Source organism: Mytilus californianus, unplaced genomic scaffold (genome assembly GCF_021869535.1).
Source record: "Mytilus californianus isolate M0D057914Y unplaced genomic scaffold, xbMytCali1.0.p SCAF_5, whole genome shotgun sequence".
NCBI lineage: Eukaryota > Metazoa > Mollusca > Bivalvia > Mytilida > Mytilidae > Mytilus > Mytilus californianus.
Window position 1 is genome coordinate 30,806,692 of NW_026262701.1, and position 12,661 is coordinate 30,819,352.

General features: G+C 30.9%; 1 protein-coding gene across 1 annotated transcript in view; it reads right to left on the reverse strand.

Moving 5' to 3' along the window:
* The window catches only part of LOC127703161 (uncharacterized), a 56,890-nt gene extending 49,570 nt beyond the window's left edge, over window positions 1–7,320 (reverse strand). Inside the window, exon 1 of the mRNA XM_052207685.1 lies at window positions 7,116–7,320. The gene's annotated coding sequence lies outside the window, so the exon portion shown is untranslated. The remainder of the gene's footprint in view (window positions 1–7,115) is intronic.
* Window positions 7,321–12,661: the final 5,341 nt, after the last annotated feature.

Sequence of the window (12,661 nt, forward strand, 5' to 3'; positions counted from 1 at the left end):
ACCATGTCACCCTAAGATTCAAAATAACATCGATGACAAAACAGAAACAAATAAATACAGAAGCAACATGGATGCACACGTCGAGTTACACTATAGATTTGTAGTAGAAGAATCATATGTTTTTGTCAAGTATAACGAAGACTGTAAGATCTACCGACAAATTAAGTGAAATGGATTCAAACAAAAAACTGTTTGAACTTCAATCTATCAACTTATGCATTAACCTTGATCTGTAACCTAAACAACAAAAGTGATCTCGGCGCATTGTCCACCAAAGATAAAACTAACTGTTGAAACCAAATTTTGCCAAAATTTTGTTCTAGCAATAGCTGTTTTTTTGTTATCTTGTATTTTATTCTATTGACCCTTAAATCAAAAGATGTCTTGATTACATTGTTGCAATATCAAACCAAGTTGCTAACAGTTGAACATATGGTAAAGATCACATTCGAAAACAAAAATTTTTCCACATATTTAGTCTATCAATATATCTTTTAATCTTGTCCTTTGACCTATTCCATTCCAATTTGGCACTATCGAACCAAGTTTCGTAAAAGTTGGACATACGGTTCAAAATATAACATCCGAAAACCTAATTTTTGCCTTAATTTTAGTCAAAGCTACTGTGACCTGAACTTTGATCTAAAAATCAAAAAGGGTCTTCATCTTCCCACGTGGCACTATCCAATCAATTTTGGTTAAGATAGACGTTGCGCACGATGTTGGTACTACTTAGCGTTTCACGACGTTCCTCAAAATAAGGCGATTTCGACATTTTCAAAGAAAGTTTCAGGCGTTCAAGCATATTATTGATGATGTCAATTTACTGTTGTGAATTTGGTAACCGATTTCGGTTTGTCTGAAAAAATGCATAAATTTACAAATAAAACTCAAAGTGGTCGTATAGATATTTTTTTAATGAAATTCATTTACAGGAGTTGTCAGTCTTTCCAGGCCATAATTGATAATTTTCCTTTCGGCAGCAGTTCGCATTAATGAATCCGATACAATAATGTCCAAATTTACACAGATTTATTTTTAATATAAATTAGATTTTGAATTCATATTCTCCTATTTTTTGCATATTTATTCCTTTTATTGCATTTCTTCTCGTTTTCGTTTCCTTTCTATATTTTATCATTTCCCGATGCTTTCTTTGTCGCAAAATATTTAGGAAGTTAAACATTCGGGACTCATGTTTTAAATTTTCTCATTCCCGTATTTTTGTGGCATATCCTTTGTTTGTTATAATTGCCAGCAATGGGTTTTCTCTATTTTATTTTATTAACAAAAAAAATATACATGTTACTTTTGACGATTTAAAACTTGCAGATAGACAATGTTCCTTATATAAAACAAATATGCTATAAAAAAAACCCTAAGATCCCGATATCTTTTTTATATCGATCTCATTTGGTCAACATTTGAATTTAAACTTAAACTATTCCTTTCTCATACATTGGTTGTATTGTAATTTATACGTGTATTTTTATTTTCATTCGAATTAAACTGGAAACAAATAATTACGATATAAAATTAAAAACCAGAGCATGACATCAATTACGTTTTGCGAACGTTGGGACAAAACGGCTATACTTTTTGAAACGATCTAAAAACCTTGTTGCCTAACGAAAAAATATTAAACACTATATTGTTTAAGAAGAAAAACAGAAAAACCTTTACCGCCAAGTTTTATTTTTTATGATCTAACTATGCTTATTTGATAGACAGCTGGTTAAAACCTCAATTTTAAAGAAAATACAGCGTTTTTTTCGTTGGGACAAGATGGCTATACTTTTTGAAGTCATTGCAATAGAAACTATACGCATGGTTTCCGGCAAAAAAATATCATGAACCAGGAGAAAAGTAAAAAAACTTTCAAATATAACAAATATTTTTTCTCTCAGCTTTTTCAATTTCACGGTATAAATGCGCAAACCCGAAATATACTTACTTTGCATACGGTTGGACATTTTTCAGACCGTTAACAAAAATAACATTTCCCGGATTACGGTTTCAGTGATAATGATTTTGCTTTAACACGCGAATAATTATAACAATAGCAATATTATTGTGAAGTTTTACGATGGTCAGAGAAAAAATACCGTAGGAGAGAAACGGAACTTTGATCTTTTGCACACAAAATGAAACGTTGGACATTACGTTTTTGCGTAAAAATGGGATAATTAAGTGTTATAATTCCTGGTATTTTGAATTTCGGTTCCTTTTTTACTTTAATTTCAAGTCTAATGGAATGAATTCAATCAGAAATCACTATATTTTTATCGAACTGACCAGTCTACGTATTTATTTTTATGCTAATCTATAGCAAAATGGAATTGGTACCAACATCGTGCGCAACGTCATATTCCTCATGGATTGAAACATTTTGTCCGGAAACAATTAAATTATTTGACACCTTTACATGCAAAAATCCAGATGCTTTTCAAATATCGGGATTGAATTTAACGTCCCGAAAGGCCCAATTTCTACAGGAGGTCGAGTGTTTCCTTCCTTAAACATGTCTATAGTGCCATTAAATAAAAAATGAATAAAGCTTTAATCTTCAAAATAACATACCTGCGCTATTTTGAAATTCAGTGGAATGAAAGTTTACTACATGTACCAGCTAGTCATATTCAGTAAACTTTTCACGCACTCAAACTTAAAACGTGCTACATTCGTAGTCTTCTGTTGACGAAACAAATGAGTCATACCGTGAAAAATTAAAAAAAAAAAAGAGAAAATTACGAGTAACATCCATTATCTAACAAATCATTAGTGCATCTAATACTGTGACAATGCTGTTCTGTGAAAATGACGCATCATTATTATTGATAATGTTTGTAAAAGTGCATTAGGCCAGAGATGATAACAACATACTAAAGGTACAAGTAATCAGTACGGCAAACAAGTACTGTTTCAACCTTTACAAAGTCAAAGTTGATGTAATTTTTGGTTGAAAACAACTACATGTAGTATAGTTTCCTCTTTATAGAAAATTATTTTCAAAGTATAGAGCATCTGACTTGCAAATGAATGTAACTTACATCACAAGTTACATTTTTTATTTGTTTTAAAGAAGTACATATAAACATAATGGAATAGAATGAATGTGGTGATTGATTTCATAACAAAAATCTTTTCATACACTAAACAAAACTCAGAGTAAAGATACAGCCCTTTTAGTGCTGCCCTTCATATCAAAGACACTGCGAGGCCTTCAACATGGAGCACAAGCTGACAGCTCACTGCAAATTTATTTACGCACCTTACAATTTAAATAAGACTACATCTGTATATTGAAATTTACAGATAAGGTTTAGTATTCCGTATTGGTATTAGTTTTTTTAGATACGAATTGAATTTTGAATAAAACAGCATATTCACCTTAAGGAAAGTTAAGTGTCACGTGCTTTGACATGTATACTTATGGTAAAATATTAGATGCACAATTGGTTTTTGTAATTAATTGTCATTAAATACACTATTCTATTTTGGATTATGGAATAAAACAATTACTGTCTGTTGTTTCGGTAAATATGTGATTAAAATGACTTTTGAGCAAACTGACATTCACTTCGTCCGTTGGGCTAAGTCAATATCAGTTTTCTTAAGTCAGTAAAACAACATAAAGAGGGTAATTCTCATATTAATATGCACCGTTTACTATATGTGGTTATCACAGTGTTTCAAATTTTGTACATTATTTTTTTTCACCAAAAGCTATCAACACAATTAAAAAATCTTCAATTAGATATAAGAAGATGTGATATGAGTGCCAATGAGACAACTCTCCATCCAAGTCACAATTTCTAAAAGTAAACCATTATAGGTCAAAGTACGGCCTCCAACACGGAGACTTGGCTCACACCGAACAGCAAGCTATAAAGGGCCCTGTATACATTATACAACTGTTTCCATCTTTGAACTTCATAAATATAGAAAAGCAATTGTAAGTTTATGTAGTACAAACCACGATCTAGTTGAAATAGTTGGTCGTTTTATTCCATGCAGTAGTTGTTTGTTTTATATATACTTAGGGTAGACGATGGGTATGTCTGTCGATATTATATATAAAAGGAGATGTTGGGTATACTTCAATGAGTAAGCAACCAAATGGCAAAAATAATCAAAATACATCTAGAAAGTAACATACAGTTTCAAGTAGGCCGGTTTTTATTTAGAATGTCAAGTTCTGAGTTTTCTCGATATTCAGAATAAAACGTGAATGAGACAATGATCCAAATTCCATTCACCAACACTAGACAAGGGTCTATACCATAAGTTGTTCTCAAAATCGGCCGGAGTCTATCAATCGCGTGAATAATTTCAACATTACATTTACCTGCCATATAAAAGTACCATCTCCACCAAAGTTTCAAAGGACAAAAACCCTAATATAATTTATAAGTTAAATCAACAACTGACAAGGTTCCTTATATTTAACAGGCAAAATGTCATGTATCGGGATTAAATACTTTTTCCCCGTTGCTGGAACATTCCTTATTTTGTATGGAGCAGTGGAATAATATAGGTCTCAAAGAATGACGTAAAATATTAATCAGGAGTTGATTTTACTCTACAATATCGGAATAACAGACGACAAAGCAAGGGTACAAATAAATCAAAGGCTAAATAACATCTTTTTATGTCCTTTTTGGCCGTATAGCTCTTCAACTGCGTCGGTTCATACACATCATTGGCTATAAAATATTCTGCATTGAGCGTTCCTGACGAAAGCAAATACAGAAAAGCGCTTTGGATGCAGGAAATTTATAAAGTGCTGTTTTCATTTTATTAACCAAGCTCAAAGTACCAAGTTTTTGATTGTGTCAAATGTATTAGTTTTATTTCATTTTTCGTAAAGATTCAAAAAAATTATTTGTATTAAAACATTTTTTTAATGAGAATGTTAAAAATCTTAACTCTATTTCCAACCATAGACTGTAAATGCATGGACTTTATCATATTTAATAAAGGGCGATATGTGATATAAACTAAATCTTATTGAAAGTTAAAACTAGCCTATTACTGTTGTTAAAATTACACTGTACGTTCATGGTACCACGTGCAGGATGACATGCAAGCTCTTGTGAAACGTGATCTTTTTCATGTAGACATGCACAAACAGTATTTTCAAAGTCATATAAGACCCCGAAGCTATATGTCAATGCTTTAAAAAAGAGGTTGATAAAGAAGTGATACCATCTACCCACAAGCTACCAGTACATTTGTTTGACAATGACTCAAGTTAATATTAAACAACGTAAAAACCACAGTTTTCGTAACATTACCCTGTTGGGCTTTTATCTACACTTAATATCTTACAATCTTAGTACGGACGATGTTAACATATTCGAATTTTATAGATTATCGTAACCGCAACTGTAAACGATAAAGTACCGATAAAAACATGTCGGATTATTTGTAGTCGGTTACCGTCAGCACTTTGATCACGGCTCTCGCTTTCAACCATCTTGTTTGAATAAATTAAATCGGACTTACTTGAATTGTCTTTTTCTATTTCTATATGTCGTTTTTTTGTTGATGCTACTTTTTTATTTTTTTGTCTTATTTTCAATTTTGTTGTTGATGTTATCTTTTTTTTATTTTTTTGTTGATGTTCAATATTTTTTTTTATGGTATTCGTTATTTTTTTGTTGCTGGTGTTATTTTCTTTTCTTGTTGAAACTCTTTTGTAAAAAAAATTCGATAAGTAGCAAGTGTAGGTAAGTCATTTTGAATCACATTTACTTGATGTCAGCATCTGAGGTCATGAACTTTTGCAGTTCTATACTATTATGCCCATTAGTGTACCAGCATTACATGTGCGTAGTGTATTACTGACATATTTGTAGATTATCACTCTTCAGCGAGAAGAGTTCCCATGTGACCGTACTAAAATGCTTGTTCAGGGAAATGTTAACGAAAAGAATGAAGAAAATTTTCCTATTATCAATGACATGAAAAATGTATGTGGCCATTATATTTATAACTTCATACTAAGATTATAAACGCTGTAAGATCGAACACCTCAGGCTTAAGAATATTTGTATGTAACATTTGTAACAACACAATTTCTGTACAACTCGTTATGTCATATTTTACATGCTTTATTATTTTTGTACACGGTTATCATATTTAATAATTGTGCACACATCAAAAATGTCTTCTCTCTTATTTTTTGATGATTTATCTAAAATATTTAATTTAATTTTGTTTCTTAAGATATGGTAACTTTACCATGTTAAAAATGTCAATCGGATACTGAATGAAATGTGGTGAGTTTGAAGATCACAAACTTATAATTATACTTAAAAATATAATTTCCAATCTAGCCAATCACATTGGCGATGAGACAAATTTTATAAGGTAGATAAAAGGTTTACAAGATTTTGTAATATTTAAACAAAAAAAAAAGCCAAAGGAATGAGCTAGTTTCTCAACGGAAAGTGCACAGTTTCCTTTAATTATTCAGCATTTTAAAAAATGATTCACAATTTGTGAAAACTAATTCAAATTTTGATTACCCAGAGGATATTGTTCCAGCATTTATGAAATGATTACATATTGAAATCCTGTTGCCACCATTTACATGTTATACAGTAAGTAACTGTGGGGTTTAATACAGACACAAGAATTATAGATACGAAAAACCACGCTTTATTATTATTTTTTTCTCTTTCGGTATAATTCTGTCTACTAAAAAAGCTGTTGAGAGATATCCTACAGCGTATCCGTCTCTCCAATCGATTCACCACATGACGTGATGTTGTTTTTTTTTTAATTATGGTCCGGGTTTAATTCTTAAAGTCAGTAATCAAATATATTTACTAAAAGATCGATTGGAATATGTACTTTTACGATACTGTGATTTTATAAATGTTCTTTTTTTATCAACCACCGTATAGTAAAAGACTATAATACTTCTTAATAACAAACACTCAAAGAACAATTAACCGTAAAATAATTAAAATTTCTAACTCAAGTGAATACCAAAAAAAAATTTAAATCATTAATCAAAATCAGACAAATTTTAAAACATACATGCTTATAATTGACAATAAATCATATAAATAATTGCAACATTCATATAAAAACAAATCACTTACCAAATGCTCTTTTGTTTCAACTTGTCAAATTCCTTAAGATTTAAAAATTTGAAAAGTACTCGACAACTGGTGATAAATCAAATAAAATTAGAACTAATATCCATTTTGAAATTCCAACCGCAAATGCTCGTAGCCGATCTGTCAAAACCGCAAATTATGTGGCGACCATCCGCTTGAACATATCGGCAGAAAGTATAATTTTCTGTAATATTCACACTTCAATTGTTTGCTCATTGATGCATGTCACGACCATTTACTGATAATAAAACGGTTATGTGATTATTATGCTAATAAAGCAATCTTAGTGCCTTTGGTAGTAGACATTAAACTATTCATTGACCCACATTTGTCTGACAAATGGGACGTTATTTCCAAATGCAATATATTTTATGTTGTCTGTACAATTTGAAATTATAGTTCCTTGTATTGTCTACTTTTTATTGTGTTGGTAAAATTAAGAACTAGGTTGATTTGAGACATGCTGATAAGGTAAGACCTTTAGGGTCAAACGAATGTCCGATTATATCTTATTTTTTATCCCTTATCATTTATATCATTACATGTATTACAAAACTGCAGTCAATGGCACACAAAACGCTTTATTCTTGGTTTATTATACACACTTTTGTACATGTTTTATAAAATCTGAAACTCTTTGCATGGTTTTGGTGAAGGGAATTGACTTATGATTGGCTTAAATAGAAATTATCATCTTTATCTAATAGACAGTTATTCATTCAGACACCTGTCTGTTCAATAAACATAATTGTCTAAGCACTACATTGTTGTTTAAATAGCGTATTGCATCTTACTTGGGATATATGTTACTCAAAATTTTAAAATAATCTAACAAAAAATTAAAATTATGTAAAATTAAAATTTTATAACATACTAGGCAATACGTGATCTAAAGTTTTTCTAATAATCATTTTAACTTCAAATTGGTAAATAGTCGTCTCATTGGCAATCATACATGTACCACATATGCTTGGTTTTGAATAGGTAAATTACATCTGAAAATATATAAATTTTCCCTTTTAATAAACTAGGGAAGTCCAAACCAAAAAATTTCGATACTATAGCGGATGTAAATGTGTTCATTAATGCGATTGTAGCAGCATGTGTGCGTTCGATTATTCGATATAGAGATTACGCAGACTTTTTCTATAGATTTAACTCATTGTAATTATTAAATTTGAATAAAAATGGGATATTGGGCTATGTCGAACCAGAATAAGACAGCTAAGTACATTGAAACAAATGAACACCACCAATACATAAGAAAATATCAAAGTCTACTTTTTTTATTAATTCTTCTTAGGGATGTTCGCTTCTCTTGCTTTTTACTTTTAGTCAGATATACAGATTCCTCTAGTTGTATCCATGAAATGCCATTCAAAATTTCCACCGCTAACTCCTATTTTTCTTTTCATAATTTTATAACATATAGTTTAAAAAGACATTTCTGATAAAATCCTTTTAAAAAGAAAAATTTTTATAAAATCCTTGTTATTTTTTTCATAATTTTTGAAAGAAAAAAGAGGCCAATGTTAAAACGTATGAAAAATCTAGAGAGAATCATTTCCTACCAAATTTTCAATTGCTTATATCTAAAAAACAAGGAAACAGAACTTTCATTTTGTTCTACGTTTTACTTTTGATATTCAATATATACAATCAATTTATAACTGTCTTTTAAAAATCTTGTTTTTTATAACAAAGGAGCGAACATGCTTAACTTTTCGCATGAATTGTACGGACGAGTTTTTAGAATTGTCAGTACGCTAGATTGGCTGTTAACTAAAAAATATCTAACGGCAAATATTTCATGCACCAGTAAAATCAAACAATATCTGTTTAGAAGGAATGCATATTTTGCACAGTAATTAGAAAACACGAGCTTATAGTGGCACGAGTTTGAATTTAATAGTGCAGCCGGTTACTAATTCAAAGGACCCCTCCACAAGTTGTTTTCCATCTCTGAAATAGGTATTTTTATGGGCACCAATTGTGCCCATTTGATAGCAGACTTGTTCCTGTATTGTTCTGAATTACAGTTTATGGCCAAACTCAGCAAAGATCCGTCTAGATTTATATTTAATTGATAAATTTAAAAACACTTACCGTTACCTTGATGATATTTTTGCTTTGAATAATCAAGAACTTTCTAATTTTACTGCGGAATTAACCCACAGGAACATACTTTGAATAAATCATATACAAACAGTAATACTTGTCTTTTTCTAAATTTGGATATTTCAGTTTCAAACGGGAATCTTTATACAAAAAATTAAGACAAAAGAGACGATTTTACGTTCCCGATTGTTAATTTTCCCTTTTTGTTTATAAAGCCCACAAAATTAGATACGACACATGTTAATTAATTGATCCTTTGAATAAACTTACTCTTAAAGGTTATCATATTACCACAGTGGTAAATCTTTAAAATATTGGTTTTGTTGGTATTACATTGATCTTGTTTTTGAAAAAAAATCAAAACATAACTAAATATATATTGATATATATGATCCTTCATCCTGTCGATACTGTTTACTTATATTTTTGCATTGCACAAGGTCATGCGTTTCTGACTGTTTATGACGTGTTTGCACTAAATCTATTTGGTGTGTAATGATTGATACTTTAGTTTTGAAGAACATAATTTATTTATTAGTTGTATTGGCTTTGAACTAGTTTTCAGTAGTTGCGAGTATTCTTATTTCGGTGCTTTGTGTTTATTATTATTATGTTAGTTGTTTTTGTGCCTCTTACCGATCTTTTGAGTTAAGCCAGTTGCAACTGATGTTTACAGTCTGTTATTATGCTCTGCTGTAACGCCACTGTCCCAAGATATGAAACCGAATTAAAATTGGTATCTGACAGTGTGGTATCCTTTATTTTAAGTTCAATTGGATGGATGCGATCAACATAGTCACCAAACTTTAAATTAATCAGCGAAAGGACAGCATCTATAAAACGGAACATGTAGTTAAAGATGAATGCCAGCTTTTTTTCATTTTTCTTGAAAAAACTTCTATATGTAGTCTGCATCATATAAGACTATAGGTCTGGAACGAGTCAGGGAAAAGAAGTGCACAGTTGGTTTTTCTGTTGAAAAACACATCCTCCTAATGTTACAAATATGTTGTCAATTAAAACATAAATCATCTTAATAAATGTTGACTTCAGAAAACAACTGTTGTAATCAGAATGTTTTTTTTACAAAGAATGAATTGTCCCTTCCTAAAAAAAATATGTATCAGCGTTGGCATTTGTTATGTATAGTTGGACTAAGTAAATCAAGCTGCTTATATGTTTAGAATGATGAACACTAGTCTGGTTGTCTCATTGGTAATCATACCACATCTCCTTATTTTTATACAAGTGTAAATTTTTAAGGATGAACAGCCATGCAAATGATTTTTATACTATTGCGAGAGGAGAGGGATGTAGATTACATATAAATCATGGCAGTTTCTGTTCAATTATTGCCTCAATATTTATAGACTTGAAACGATTTAGAGCTTGCACATATTGTACAATGGACATTTGTCTATTGTTGAAGACTGTATGTTGGCCTCTAGATGTCTTTTGAATATTTCTATCGTTTTTTTTGCTATTGGCGTTTTTATCTCATATCTTTTATCACAGTTTTAAATAATTTAAAAAATGGGTTCATGGCGAATTTGGAAGACCCAGCAATACAACGCTGTTTGTAAGGACACTTGTGTAGTTCGGGTATCTAGTAGCTATATAGAGTGAAGGAAGATCCAGTTTTTCATCTTAAGTTGAAATTTCAAAAGAACATTAAACAGATCTGTGATTCTTAAGTAAGTGTCGTTAGAGTATTATGATGAAATTTCCAAATTAATTGTCAATACATAATTCCCTTATCCTAAAGTTTGTATTATTTAATGAAAAAAAACTTTATAAATTTCGTTCGTCTAAAGCGCTTTTGTGGATTTTACCTTCATCAGGAATTCTTAGACATAAACATTTGAAAGCCAGGTTGTATAAATACGTATAAACTAAATTAATTTAAAACAAAAAACGATGTTGTTTGTTTTTTTGTCTGAGGGGACAATAACATATCCGTCATGGAGATAAGTGTTTTAGCAACATTTGGGTTTTTGAAGATGGCTACATGTATAGCACGAAGATAAAAAGACCCATTAAGGTTTTTATTCTGATTTGAATGAACGCCCTCACAGCCTTTACAGCTCTACCCATTCGGAAAGAGTATAAATGTCTTCTTTTTTGCACGATTTGATAATTATCTGGCATAATACTCGACTGACTCCATTGGCATTGGAAAGTTGTGTTTTCAATTAATGGATTTAGGCTTATTTTATTTCAGTTGACCAATCTTATATTGACGAGTTGTGAAAAAATATTACGGATACCCGTTATAATGTGTCTTACCGTAGTATATATGAATTTGGGAATTTGCTCAGGTGCAGCCAGGAGTTTAGACTTACTGACTTCTTAAGATCCTGCAATACAACTTTTTTGTTGAAAATTTTGGTCAAACGTTTTGTGGTATAGATATAAGAGATGTTTGGTACAGACTGATTTTTAAAAGGATGATCCATGTATTTTAGATTTGACTGATTTATGATGAAGCACATTTCCTTAACTGATAGCTTCAGAGACTTTGTGAGCACACTCAGGAGAGTTTTTAAAAAGGCCCATTTCTCCATTTCATTTTATTCCGGTGCCAATAAACTGTAAAATTGTTTCTGAAAAAATACACGCATTGCACATTTCTCGTTTATGTAAGAAGGTAATAAAGTTCAACTGGCTTAATTTACAAATAAGAATAAGAATATGATATATGTATATGGTGGCCGGATAAAGCCATTTCGCTTTTTTTGTGTTTTCGCCTTTTTGCCTTTCATTTTCTATAGGGTAAAACAATAAATGTTATAATATTTTGGTAATTTTGAATTTTAATCCTTAATCCTGAACTGCAAAGATAAAATGAAATTCAATAATGACCGCAAAATGTCAAAATTTTATTATGCATGCATACATTTATTATAAATGCACTCAATTATATCATTGATGCATACATCTAAAACTATCCAACGGAGACCACATGACTCACCAGCTCCTGGACAGGCACATACACATGTACATGGTATTGCGGGATAACACACGTTTGCGAGCGCTGAAGGCTTTCCCATAACTTTGTATAGGGGTGTTACAGCACATGACAAGAACAAAATGTTAATATCAGTTAGAAAGGGTTCGACTCATCGGATCAGCACGAATAACAAATATTAACTTACAAAAAGACAAAAAGTATCGATTAAATAGTACTCGCCGTTACTGAAAGCTAGTTCAAATCCTGTTAAAGCTAATGAATAAACTATGATTATCAAGAATGAAATATCGATAAGTATATATTCAATAGATTGAGTATGTCATAACACGCGCGCGTGTGTATGTGCGTGTGTGTGTACGTGCGTATGTGTGTTAAATAAGACACAAAGGAAGAGAAAATTTTACTATCAAAACTAACATAATAGTAATAAAAAATTCAG